The 12,453-nt window shown below is 42.3% G+C and overlaps 1 protein-coding gene across 6 annotated transcripts in view; it reads right to left on the bottom strand.

The window, feature by feature from the left end:
- TENM2 (teneurin transmembrane protein 2) overlaps window positions 1-12,453 on the bottom strand; it is a 2,740,530-nt gene that overhangs the window by 223,145 nt on the left and 2,504,932 nt on the right. The window lies entirely within an intron of this gene.

The raw sequence follows: 12,453 nt of genomic DNA, 5'->3' as shown, positions 1-12,453 counted from the left end.
CCTTTACAACTCGGCTTTAAAGAAAAGCATCGCCGAGGCTCGTTAAAGGTTTGCACAACATGCAAAGACAAAAAAGTCTGATGAGGAGCGGGCGGATTTAAAGTGCCAATTACGGGCGCCATTGTGAGGAGCCGATCAGCAAAGTATCCGGTGGGGCAATGCTTTGTAGTCCCGGGGGATTCTGGGTATTTCCTGTGAGGACCTCATGAAAGTCCATTGTCTGTTTTGAATCAAAGACTCCCGCTGGGGCAAGGCTTGTCGGAGCCCAGTTGAACGATATGATTTGCTTTTGTACACTGAAATACAAGTATTATCTTAAATCTCACGAGGCTGTTTCGGTACCAAACCACACACTTCACAAAACTTGTATAAAGGCTTATTGAGAAGGCACGCGCTCATCCCTTGCTTCCGTTTGAATTTTCTGAAAAGTATGAGGCTCAGACTTTAAATTGGAGGCGTTGAACACCCTCTCACTCATCAAGGCCTGCAGCAAACAGAGCCCATGAATTATATTTGAGTCACACATGGGCAGTGCCATAGCGAGAGGGGTGGGAGGGGGTTCACCCCGGGCAGCATGAGCTTTAGGGGCGGTGGCCTTCACCCCTGCTCTTACCTGTGGCATCGCCAGCACCCCCCCTGCTCTTACACACAACTGGGATATCGCCTCCCCCTGCTCTTGCATACGGACATGGGGCTGCTGCAGCTGGGACCGCCATGGGCGGCAACTGGTCTATCTGCGCCACTGCACATGGGGTGCGATTTACTTACTTGTCTGGTGCGTCCTCTTAGTTTAGTTGGATAGCAGTTGTAGCACACACAAAAAGAGTCAGCACACCATTGCCTTCCATTCAATTTCCAGTGGAAAACTAACTCAGACAATATTCTATTTTATCTTAACCATTACCTTTCTCTGCTCCAACTTCAGAATCTATCCCCCGGTACCCCCTATTTGAACATCGAGGGAATCATTTTTCACAATGATGGATCAAGGCAACAACAATAAAAAAAGACTATGTGAAGTCTGAATATGGGTAAGTGGGTATAATTTGTGTAATTCTATGTAGTGTAATCACTCAAAATTACCAGAAAAAAATCCTTGAAATTAGGCGGAATCATGCGAACAGAGTAATTGAGGTCTTGCTGTAGGATCCCCCCACCCCAATTACTGTGGACGTAATTGTGTTATTATAGGAAATTCTACATCAAAAAGTAACACGGAATCCCTGGAATTACTTTGAATACTCTGGCATAATTCAATTTTTGCCCAGACCTATTTGTGTCCTTCCCCACTTCATCTTCTCCCTATAAACATCACCATTTTCTTATCCTCCTCTTTCCTAACAAAGTCCCCCCATGTTCAGGCAACTGACTGCCGCACTACAATCAGATAGAGAGGCAGTGTATCATACAACTGAAAAGTACATACTGCTTTTATGCTGAAATTAACTAAGACTGAAGCTATCTACCTGCCCATATCTACTGGACCATGGACCCTCTTTGGAACCCGTCTCTGTTCTTGCCTCCTCCACAGTTAAAATGGAGAACTCATTTTACCACTGAAAAGAATGTCACCAGGAGCCTTCACTGGACTGGATTCCCTGTCATGAACAATGAAAAGGACTGCTTGAGAGCACCCTCACCCTATCCTGTTCACCCTGCTGCTGCTCAAGCCTAGTAAATCCAAATATTAGCAATCAGAACATTGCAAAGTGCACAAACTCATCCTCAAACTTCCATATTCTAAAACCACAGTAAACTGGGCGATACAGAAGAAAGCCAGCTTCACCTTCAAACTACTTTGAAGTGTTTCAGAAGGAAACAAGGCATTATTCAGGTTTATACAGCAAGATGCAATCAAGGTCAACTCAACTCTCATGTTTGCAGTCCTGTGATTGGGTACTGGGGAATCAGATACATTGTGGTTACAAAATGAATGCAATGTGCCTTAAACATAGGAACACCCTCCGAATCTGAGCAACCCACAATTTCTAAATGCAACTGCTCATCATTTAGTGCCTGTTTTCCATGCACATAGGCATCTTATAAATAGAGGCAAATTCATTCAGGACACGCAATGCAGCGCAGTAAGTTACTGCATGAAAGTGATAGAGCAGGACATATCCATATCAATTAAGATATGGAGCTGTTGCTCTTGCCCCTGCGATGGTTGTGTCTACTTATTTTAGTAGATAGGTTTTTGTAGCAAAATCCACGGGTTGTTGAATGGGAACATCCATGCACCACCCAAGGAACGGCCCCTTGAAGCAAAGTAGTACAAAGCATTACTTCGTCTTACATTAGGGCTACTTTCCAGTGTCAATCTAGATGTGCACAGGAAACTAAATCTCAATTCAAGAATTTGTGGTGGTTTGCGTCAATTTGTGGGTCACTGTCCTGCGCAAAGCCTTGATAAATCTTTCTTGTGGTGTAATCTTTCGACAAAGTAAATTCTACTTTACACTTTCATGACATGTTAGTATGACAGCACTTTAAAAAGTGGAAGAAAAAGATAGAAAACACCACCTTGAAATGAGAACTTGAAACACTCCTAATAGCAGTTGTTCAGTCCAGTTCACAGGCAAAATCTAAAATATAGATCTCCTTTTTCCTTTTCCTACACAAACCATACTTAAGCTTGTAAACACACACATTCCACATAATGACTGCTGCAAGCAAAGCCTGAGAAGTGCCAGGGTTACATGACACTCAAGGCCACTATTACTTGTGACGTCTTTAGAAAGCTCAGCAATAACATCAAGAACAACAGAATGTCCATGATGCAAGCCATTAATCTGAACCTACTGGCCATTGAAGAGGTCTACACGACTCTCAAGAATACCAAACAGCACACAGCTGAAATTCTGAACCCCATACATTCATCACAAGTTAAGATAAGTCTATCCAACATACCAACACACATCTATCTCTTACTCCTAAAACAACACCATTGCAAACAAAGAAACACCTTGCAACTGCACAGTCCTCCTCAACATCACCTACTCAGTCACCCATTACACAACCCCCTTACCTTATCCTCTTCCCACCAAGATCCGAGGAACGTAATATCATGACATCGTAAAAGGAAGGTGCAGCATGACCACCCCAGTCCATCCAAATCATTTATTGCGATAAGACTTATTGACACCCTCTCAGGCATGAAACAACTGCGCACACCCCTTACAGAATCTGTTATTAAATAGACTTTACAGAAACGTGGTTCAAAGGCAATTCCATTACAATTTGTGACAAATTACTTCGCCCAGGTGACAAAATAAATCTGAAGAACAGAAAAGGCAAAAGAGGGGTAGAGTATCACTGACATATACAAACCATCTGTCACAGTTAAATCCCAGACACAACGCCCATTTCATTCGCGTTCCTACCTGCACATTGCCCGACCAACCCAAACACATCGTACTGTGGGTGATTTCAACTTATGGGTTGATAGGCCTCATCGAAATCCGGCAGTGGACCTCCTTGAAAACATGCAGGCTCTAGGCCGTCTGCATGTGATGGGAAACTCAATCCATACTTCCAGCAACATACTGACCTATTGTTCACTTAGTATATAGAAAGTTTAAACTTAGTGGTGCTGCCATCTATAGGGTTGTATCAGTCATGTCTATTCTAAATTACAAATCTGTCAGCCGCATCAACGACTCTACACCTACTAGCCAATAAGGCATTTTGAACAGTACAACCCAAAGCATTTTGAACCAATATATTGCTGTTTTATATCTCAGCCTGTCAACCATTGAGAAAAAAGCAAAAAAAACAAAGACGAAACAAACTTGGCTGCCAAGATCTGCTTGTTTGTCCGAGTAGCCGACCTTGTAGAATTTAGTTCCCTCTTTAGCCACAGCGCCAATCCTTCTCTGGGTGTGGGATTTTGAGCTCCACAAATGTGACCCATTCTTATGGTAAAACTTGAGACAAGGTGGAAAAGTTGGCTCAGCAGTGAAGCAACCTCAGGGGCTACATTTTTCTACCTTGTCCCACTAAGAGCTTTTGATGCAAAAATGATGACATCAGCAGATCCCAGAGAAAAAACGATCTGACTTCTTTGAGACCTGTTGTCTATAATATGCTGCCCTGCTCTGTTTGAGGACTAGCTCTTCCAAAAAAAGTAAAGCTATTGACCCTGGTGACCTCGAGGCTTTCCTGCCTTCTGCTTCATTATGGTCGACCGGAAATGGAAACACAAACCTCACCCACTGCAACCACGGAAGTGTTGTATTTGCATGTCACATCATAATTTAAAACATTAACAAACAATAACGTTGGTTCCTTAGATCTGGGTTTCACCATTTTATGCCATTATATTTATAAAAGTAAAACATTTTTAGTAAATTGCTTTTGGGTTTTTATTTATTTGTTTCTTAAAATTAATAATGCTTGATGCTCTTTAATTATTTAATGCACATTCCTCTGGGGAAGCGCCTTCGGCTTTGTGCCACAGCCTGGACTGGTCAACTAATTTTTTTCCCATTGAGACTGTATTCTGGCCTGGCAAGACACTACATTCCGAACTTGGTAGGACCTTTCTCCCGAATTTATAATCCAATATGTCACAGGTTGATAAATAATTTGTGTGTGTATGTGTGAGAGAGAGGAAGAAAGAGAGAGTGTGTGTGTGTGAGTGTGTGTGCGCAGTGGTGGCCGTGCAAGTAAGCCAGAGTGCGGGGTGTGGGCGGGGGTAAACATGACAGACGACGGGATAGGGAATGTAAAATAAATAAATAAATAAATACAACCACCTAACTTGCGTTCGCCGAATCGCTGTCAGCAATGCGGCAAGCACAAGGCATTTTTATTTATTTATTTATTTTAGATTCCCTATCCCGTAGTATGTCACTTTCATCCCCCCTACCCCGCCCCCCCTGCGCTTACCTGCACGGGCCGCTACTAATAAATGCACATGCTAGTATTCTCCAAAGACCTTTCAAACCTACTTCTGTAGACACATAAAACCTTTTCCTCTTCAGTGACCCGTAGTTGGTTTACCCTGTGTCCTTGTTGTCCTGTGACAGCTTCCAACAGGATCCCTTTGAAGCTTTAGTTTATGCATTGGTGGCTAGGACATTCAAGGGACGGCATTATAAGACAACGTCTAACATTATAAATACACCTCAGCGTTCATAATTTATTTCAGCTCTTTATTTTTTCTCACATTTTCGTTTTTAATGAGATGCAGTGGGTTCACATTTTGTATTCATGCAGCATATTTTCTCCTCTTCATTAACTTACAAAAGGAACTTCAGTTTAATTTGGAAAAGCTGCCTAAGGAAGGGACCGTAGTGGTCCAGAAAGTTTGCATCTGAAACATTCATTAGCCTAATCATCTCTCCCCAACTGTTTGTTGGTGTAAAAAATGCAGAGTAGTAAATGATCTTGCAAATCATGCAGCACTGTCACATAATATAAAATAATCACTTTAATTGTCACTGGGCTGGATGTGTAGATTTTTCTGCTCAGTATATATTCATGCCTAATTAGTCAGAAGATGAGACCATGCCTCTACAAGAGCAAGGAGCCGACCAGTGCATTATAATTCAGTGTGTGTGCTGGCATTCTAATTGATTACAAAATGGCATCCGGTTGCAACTAATGGCCTTTTTGTACATAACTCGCTTTAATAAATAAATGTTGCTGATTAGGAAAAATAAGCCACTTATAACTTTAAGTATGCTTCCAATGTCGTTCTACATGAGACATATTGCACAATGACCAGAGGGTGGAATGGGTAGGACTCAAATTTACAATTTCATATGTATGTATATTTATGTGAGTCAAAAATATTGGTACAAACAAATATTTGTTAAAAGGGTTAATGGTGCTTTACTTTAAGGGAAAACAGAGATTGCAATACAGACTAAAGCGCAATTCTCCCCAAAAATGTGTCTAGTATTGCCTGCCAGCGCTTTTGGTTTTGTTAATGTTTGCCTTATTTTGTCACCATTTTTGTTACACGTTATTACTGGGAGAGGGCCTGTGCCCTAGATAATGTAAAGAAACCTTATGTAAAAGTAAAAAATATTTTTGGTAAAAAACTTAACACTTTGTCATAGTAGTCTCTGGCACTCAATGTAGTTACTTTGTATGTGCTCCTTCTGAAAATGAAGAACGCTGTCACTCACAGTGTAGTTAGGCAATGGCTGAAGTGGGTTAACCCAAGGCCCCATGCTGTATGGCTGAGTCTCAATGTGGCTATGCCTGCTGCAGTGAAAGACCCTCCTATGTGTCTTCTTTGTCCTTGTCAGTGACTTGGAAAAACCTAGTTATGCTGCTAGTCAGAGTAACCAGAAGCCTATCCTCCCCATGCACAGTTCCTTAGGTTTTTGGTCCTTTGTGTCTTTAAAGTTTCTAATTTCTGTATAAGATTCAAAGTATTCCACATCTCTGCCTGGTATCCAGAAAACCTGGATATTTGCAAGACTGAAGTCTTCAAACACTCCTTGTCAGTGAGCTCTTCGCAAATATGTCTTCAAACAGACCGACAGAACGGGATATCCCACAGCCATCCCCAGTATCTCCAGGTAGATGATTCAGCCAATCATATTTCTTCCTTGCTAGCCATGCTAATCATAGAAGCATGAGGATCTCAAGGAAAAACACTGCTCGTGAAGAAGCAAACCATTGAAAAGGTGCAGGTGCCAGCTTCGCCCATCAGAGTCACTGGGCATCAGGAAGTAGTCTTGCTGCATGCCCTAGAGACAACTCAGGATGGGGGGCTCCTGCTGTTTGTAGAGCTACCCGATTTCCCTGGTGCTCATATAAATATAGAAAGTGGTACCAATGACATATTAAAAAATCTCTAACACAATCTCAACATTTGGAAGAAACAACAAGCAAAAATCATTCAGATACCTAGGTGCTGTTGTAACCTAATGGAGAGCAAATCAATATACGAGATATTTGGGGTTTATTGCTGATGAGCCACCCATTTCCTCTGGCCTGCCCTAATGCTTCTACTGACATTGCCTCTGTGGAAGCCCCCGTAAGGCTATGGACTCTGGAGATGTGAAGAACTGTCTAGGTTACCTCTTTGACCCATACCAGCAAATAGAGGAGGGATGCTTTGCTTCATTAATCTATTGATACAATTGCAGCCGAGGTGAGTGGTGACTCAACTGGTGAGCACACTCCCTCCCAGTACCATATATTATTGTTTTTGCCGTCTCATGAATCTGCCTTTGTGATCAAATCGCTCGGACCCGGTCAGCCTGCAGGCGAGTTAAATAGAAACAGCCTGAGTGGTCCCAGAGTGTGACCTTTGCTCTATTTGGCTCACACACCACTACCCCTGAGGGTCAGATTGTGATCTGATCCTTCACTGCAATGTTGTATGTATCCTCATCTTAGCATGGAGATTTAAAACCGATCGGATCACTAGGCCACACAATATCCACTTTTTAAATGTACAACTCTACCTAACCCTGACCCGGTACCAGTGGATGGACTCATCTTCCAGGAAAAACTATTCCAATTTCTGAACTCCAAGACACTTCCCATTTCAACAGAAGAGCTATGGCTGCTTTTTCTATTGTCGCCACTGGGTTTGTTTGTTTTAGTCAGTCGTTGGTGTTTGCATTGATTAGCATTAGGGACTATACATTTTGTGAAACTTAATAAAGTAACCATGTTTTGCAGAACATTACGAGCCTCCATTTTCACAATATGGTAGTGATCGCAAATGTTGCTTTTTCGAGACCATGGTATGATTGTATTGGCAATTCCATTATTACCGTAACTGCATTGATTCTGTGTTGTGTATCTCACTTCCAGAAGTGTACTTTGTGTGAGAATGTAATGTTTTCCTAGCTCATCTCTGTATTGTTTGCAGTCTAATTGTTGCGTCAATTTTGACTAGTCTGCTTTTCAAAATCTGACCTTCCTAGCCATTGTAAAGGCATTTATATATTTTGTGGATGACCAGAAACTGAAATAAGGCCCTAGTCTACTGCAACTAGAGGTGTTTTGTATTTGCTTGACACATTTAAGCTAAAGATGTTTTTGAAAAACAATAATAATATGTATATATAAAAAATATATATATATATATATATATATATATATATATATATATATATATATTACCTACTGGCGGTCGCCAGTAGGTAGTTATAGTTAGGACCACGTTTCCATAGGAAATCCGCAACATTCTATTTTGAATAACTTTTGCGCCGGTCGACGAATCCTCGCAAATTTTTCAAAATAGGTGGGGCGCTACGCTCCGCTCCTACCCTGAAAGTGTCGGGGGGATTCGTCAAGCGGGGGCTGAGATAAAAGGGGGGTCCCAATACGCGTTTTTCCCATGCATTTTTCCATAGGACCTTTAGACAGGGCTACAGCCCGAACGGCTGAACAGAATTACTAGAAATTTGGCAGAGAGGTAGTCCTCAGGTCAAGGAAGTGCCTTTTGTAGGTTTGGTGTAAATCTGTTCAGTAGATTCTGAGAAAATAGCCTTTAAATCAATATATATATCTGAGCCAGCTTACGGTGCGCTTACGGTACGCTTACCGTACGCGTACGGTGGCGTTCGCGAGCGCGATTCTGATTGGCTCTTAGATCTTAGTAAACATTCGAATCGGCCGAAACCAGGAAGCTGCGGCCGCCATTTTCTCTCTCGCACTGAGAGCGATTTTTAAAATTTAAAGCCCAAAAATATGTAAAGGGGCTGTTTAGACAGCTCCCACACACATAGGCATGTTGAGGGAGTCCCCAAAGATCCTCCAAGGCCAAAAACGGAATTTTTATTTTTTCGGTAATTTCGGCGATTACGCTTACCGTACGCGTACGTTAAAAAATTAATTTAAAAAAAAAACATCATCCACACTCTCTGCACCCCGTGTGCAATTGGTGGCCGAAGGCCACCAATTGTGCAATGCTTATCACAGTTAAAAAAAACTAAAATTTAAAAAAAAAAAAAAAAAAAAAAAAAATTATCCACACTCTCTCCACCCCGTGTGCAAATGGTGCCCGAAGGGCACCATTTGTGCATGGCTTATAAAATTTACGAAAAATTAAAATATTACCTTTCAAAGCGAAGTGCATCATATGTCCTCCATGTGCGCACGGTGCGCGAAGCGCATCGTGCGTACATGGCCCATCTAGCGTAACGTGGGCACGCGGTGCGCATAGCGCACCGCGTGCCCACCGTGCGTGCATGGCACTAACTGCGTAAAGTGGGCACGCGGTGCGCGAAGCGCACCGCGTGCTCACTGTGCGCGCACGGTGCGCGAAGCGCACCGTGCGCGCACAGAACGAACTGCGTTAAGTGGGCGCGCACGCCACGAATGGCGTAAAGTAACTTAGCATTTAAAAAAACGTACAAATTCACTGAAAAAACCATAGGTTTCACACACGTTATAGTTAGGAATTAGCATTTAAAAAACCTTGCAAATTCACTGAAAAAACCATAGGTTTCACACATGTTATAGTTAGCGGAAATTTTACTGATAAAAAACCAATGAAATTCCCCCGTTATAGTTACTGCAGGCAACTATAACTCACGCAACCGCAATCTTCTGCTGATGACATATGTGTCTTTATGAAAAAAAAATATTTGTAATATATGTATAGCTAAAAATGTATGGAAGAAGACATGGGCAAATAAGTGTCTAAATACAGTATTAGCATCAGCAGAGGATTGCGGTCGCGTGAGTTATAGTTGCCTGCAGTAACTATAACGGGGGAATTTCATTGGTTTTTTATCAGTAAAATTTCCGCTAACTATAACATGTGTGAAACCTATGGTTTTTTCAGTGAATATATATATATATATATATATATATATATATATATATATATATCTTCCAAAAGTCTCCGCGCTCAGAAATGCACTCCACGGGGAAATGTTCAACTGAACCTTTATTTCAGCAAGCGGTTTAACCCGCCCCAACAAATCATGTCCCTTACGCGTTTCGATGCACACCTGCATCTTAATCATAGGGTTAAGCCCACTGGAGGGCTGTAAATAATTTGGATATTGTCAGATAAAATTTGTTGTGAAAACGGACTCCACCAAAGGAGAAGAATCGGGACTACCGCTCCCAGGATGCTGTGCACTGGAGCACACATACCTAAGAGGGTCAAACATGCGGAAGTCCAGTGCCGTTGTTTCCAACTTGCCTCAACCCTATGATTAAGATGCAGGTGTGCATCGAAACGCGTAAGGGACATGATTTGTTGGGGCGGGTTAAACCGCTTGCTGAAATAAAGGTTCAGTTGAACATTTCCCCGTGGAGTGCATTTCTGAGCGCGGAGACTTTTGGAAGATGTTACACACGGCAGCTCCAGCCGTGGGAAGTTGCACCGCCTAATGACCGAAGGAAGGTCTGTGTGGCTGTACATTGTGACAGCCTATTCCAGCACGAGGAAATCCGTAATTTGGGGAGCGGTTTCTCAAGCCCAATCCCACTGGAGGGCTGTAAATAATTTGGATATTGGCAGATAAAATTTGTTGTGAAAACGGACTCCACCAAAGGAGAAGAATCGGGACTACCGCTCCCAGGATGCTGTGCACTGGAGCACACATACCTAAGAGGGTCAAACATGCAGAAGTCCAGTGCCGTTGTTTCCAACTTGCCTCAACCCTATGATTAAGATGCATGTGTGCATCGAAACGCGTAAGGGACATAATTTGTTGGGGCGGGTTAAACCGCTTGCTGAAATAAAGGTTCAGTTGAACATTTCCCCGTGGAGTGCATTTCTGAGCGCGGAGACTTTTGGAAGATATATATATATATATATATATATTCACTTAAAAAACCATAGGTTTCACACAGGTTATAGTTAGGTGGACATTTCACTCGTAAAAAACCAATGAAATTCCCCCGTTATAGTTAGTTCAGATAACTATAACTCGCGCGCCCGCAATCCACTGCTCATGACGTCACATATTACATCACTCATGACATGGTCAGTGGCATCACTCATGACATCACTGATGACATCATCCTTGTGATAGAGTGGCGGTCGCGCGAGTTATAGTTATCTGAACTAACTATAACGGGGGAATTTCATTGGTTTTTTACGAGTGAAATGTCCACCTAATTAGAACCTGTGTGAAACCTATGGTTTTTTAAGTGAATTTGCAAGGTTTTTTAAATGCTAATTCCTAACTATAACGTGTGTGAAACCTATGGTTTTTTAAGTGAATATATATATATATATATATATATCTATACACACACACACATATTTTATTTTTTGGACTGCTTTTGAGGTGATAATAAACCCCAACTTATTTGCCCACTGCATGGAGGTGACAGCTGTTGAGGTTTCTCAATGTTGAGGTCCACCACCATGTTCACGTTTTAGGATACTAGACGTTGATTTTCACAACAATTAAAAGTAAGGTACGTTACTGAATCCCAAGATATGAAGGCTGGACCCTGACTTGTATTCCTTTTCTCATTGGTTCTTTGAAAATGGTATTCTTTTGTGATTTAGGAATAGGATTCCAAATCGAAAAGACTTATTTTAATGAGATTTGAAAATTAATATAAGTTATCTTTCCTTTGGAAGCTATTATTATGTAGTTTTGTTGTGTAACCCAAGAAAATGGAGAAATGTCCTTAACAATACAATGGTCTGCTCTCTGAAGGTTTGCTCCATGGCACCACTGTGCAGCACTGGAGTGTATCCACATTGTAAAATTTCAAGCGGATTGAAAATGGTCTCTGGCTAAGAAACTCGTTTTCTGCAGCTTGCCTGATTTCTCCCCAGAAGTTGCTGTATGACAGAGTGCAGAAGAATCACTGTCAGCGACAACTGATGATGCGTGGAATGGATTAGACGCGCAGGATTCAAGAAACTCTTTTAAGAGCAAGGGCAGTAAGGGCGCCACAAGCCAGATGGTCTGTCAAGTGCTGCTCACCTCGCCTCTCCAGCATTTACAGAGAGCCAATGTCCCCCCCCCCCCCGACGGTCGCTCTAATGAAGTAAAATACCGCCTCTAGCAAGGCGCTCGCCATTGTGCGCTACGGCCTTGCCAGCTGGAAAACTCAACTTGTCCATTCCTTGGCACTAATGAGCGGCTAATAGTTCCTGTAGCACCAGGCATTTCTATGAGATCTTTCAGCGTGCATTATTAGAGGATTGTTAAGAGAACATGGAATGTGAAGAAGCGAACAAAGAATAATTCAGAACCGCGAACACAACGCTGGCTCCGCAGCCCAGATAGGAAGTATCATGCCGCTGTTCAGGGGAGACTGAGTGCATGGTTGTTTCTGCCACAACCTGCAGCATTGGGATAAAGGCAAAGGAAGCTCACACAACAGAACCGCTGAATCCCGTGGATCATAGCAGAGCACTAGCAGCAAAGGTAGGACAAACAGCATGCACCATCCTCACTCAACAAAGAAAGAGCAACTGGGGGTGTCCATTAGAGGGCCGGAAGAAGGGGCTCAGAATATTAATTCATGAATCAATCCAGAATGCGGTGTAGA

The sequence above is a fragment of the Triturus cristatus genome, chromosome 7 (genome assembly GCF_964204655.1).
Source record: "Triturus cristatus chromosome 7, aTriCri1.1, whole genome shotgun sequence".
Taxonomy (NCBI): domain Eukaryota; kingdom Metazoa; phylum Chordata; class Amphibia; order Caudata; family Salamandridae; genus Triturus; species Triturus cristatus.
The sequence above is the reverse complement of the archived record's forward strand: the minus strand, read 5'-3'. Positions and strand labels throughout refer to the sequence as shown.